We start from the raw sequence: 2,043 nt of genomic DNA, 5'->3' as shown, positions 1-2,043 counted from the left end.
AAGATCAGGAACAAGACAAGGCTGACCACTCTCACCACTATTATTCAACATAGTTTTGGAAGTTTTAGCCACAGCAATCAGAGAAGAAAAAGAAATAAAAGGAATCCAAATCGGAAAGGAAGAAGTAAAACTGTCATTGTTTGCAGATGACATGATACCGTACATAGAGAATCCTAAAGATGCTACCAGAAAACTACTTGAGCTAATCAATGAATTTGGTAAAGTAGCAGAATACAAAATTAATGCACAGAAATCTCTTGCATTCCTATACACTAATGATGAAAAATCTGAAAGAGAGATGAAGGAAACACTGCCATTTACCATTGCAACAAAAAGAATAAAATACCTAGGAATAAACCTACCTAAGGAGACAAAAGACCTGTATGCAGAAAACTCTAAGACGCTGATGAAAGAAATTAAAGATGATACAAACAGATGGAGAGATACACCATGTTCTTGGATTGGAAGAATCAACATTGTGAAAATGACTATACTACCCAAAGCAATCTACAGATTCAGTGCAATCCCTATCAAACTACCCATGGCATTTTTCACAAAACTAGAACAAAAAATTTCACAATTTGTATGGAAACACAAAAGACCCTGAACAGCCAAAGCAGTCTTGAGAAAGAAAAATGGAGCTGGAGGAATCAGGCTCCCTGACTTCAGACTATACTACAAAGCTACAGTAATCAAGACAGTATGGTACTGGCACAAAAACAGAAATATAGATCAATGGAACAAGATAGAAAGCCCAGAGATAAACCCATGCACATATGGTTACCTTATTCTTGATAAAGGAGGCAGGAATATACAATGGAGAAAAGACAGCCTCTTCAATAAGTGGTGCTGGGAAAACTGGACAGCTACATGTAGAAGAATGAAATGAGAACACTCCCTAACATCATACACAACAGTAAACTCAAAATGGATTAAAGACCTAAATGTAAGGCCAGACACTATAAAACTCTTTGAGGAAAACATAGGCAGAACACTCTATGACATAAATCACAGCAAGATCCTTTTTGACCCACCTCCTAGAGAAATGCAAATAAAAACAAAAATAAACAAATGGGACCTAATGAAACTTAAAAGCTTTTGCACAGCAAAGGAAAACATAAACAAGATGAAAAGACAGCCCTCAGAATGGGAGAAAATATTTGCAAATGAAGCAACTGACAAAGGATTAATCTCCAAAATTTACAAGCAGCTCATGCAGCTCAATATCAAAAAAACAAACAACCCAATCCAAAAATGGGCAGAACACCTAAATAGACATTTCTCCAAAGAAGATATACAGATTGCCAACAAACACATGAAAGGATGCTCAACATCACTAATCACTAGAGAAATGCAAATCAAAACTACAATGAGTGCTCGCTTCGGCAGCACATATACTAAAATTGGAACCATACAGAGAAGATTAGCATGGCTCCTGCACAAGGATGACACGCAAATTCGTGAAGCATTCCATATTAAAAAAAAAAAAAAAAACTACAATGAAATATCATCTCACACCATCTCAGAATGGCCATCATCAAAAAATCTACAAACAATAAATGCTGGAGAGGGTGTGGAGAAAAGGAAACCCTCTTGCACTGTTGGTGGGAATGTAAATTGATACAGCCACTGTGGAGAACAGTATGGAGGTTCCTTAAAAGACTAAAAATAGAAGTACCGGGGCTTCCCTGGTGGCGCAGTGGTTGAGAATCTGCCTGCTAATGCAGGGGACACGGGTTCGAGCCCTGGTCTGGGAAGATCCCACATGCCACGGAGCAGCTGGGCCCGTGAGCCACAACTACTGAGCCTGCGCGTCTGGAGCCTGTGCCCCGCAACGGGAGGGGCCGCGATAGTGAGAGGCCCGCGCACCGCGATGAAGAGCGGTCCCCGCACCGCGATGAAGAGTGGCCCCCACTTGCCGTAACTAGAGAAAGCCCTCGCACGAACCGAAGACCCAACACAGCCAAAAATAAATAAATAAATAAAGTAGCTATAAAAAAATAAAAAAAATAAAAAAAAAAAAAAGAAGTACCATACAACCCA

General features: G+C 39.7%; 1 non-coding gene across 1 annotated transcript; it reads left to right on the top strand.

Moving 5' to 3' along the window:
• Window positions 1-1,373: 1,373 nt before the first annotated feature.
• On the top strand, window positions 1,374-1,480 carry LOC118901401. Its single transcript, XR_005021374.1, has one exon. It is a non-coding gene; the product is annotated as a U6 spliceosomal RNA (small nuclear RNA).
• Window positions 1,481-2,043: the final 563 nt, after the last annotated feature.

The sequence above is a fragment of the Balaenoptera musculus genome, chromosome 9, assembly GCF_009873245.2.
Source record: "Balaenoptera musculus isolate JJ_BM4_2016_0621 chromosome 9, mBalMus1.pri.v3, whole genome shotgun sequence".
In the NCBI taxonomy this organism is placed as follows: Eukaryota; Metazoa; Chordata; class Mammalia; order Artiodactyla; family Balaenopteridae; genus Balaenoptera; species Balaenoptera musculus.
Note: the sequence above shows the minus strand (reverse complement) of the source record. Positions and strands in the feature narration are given on the sequence as shown.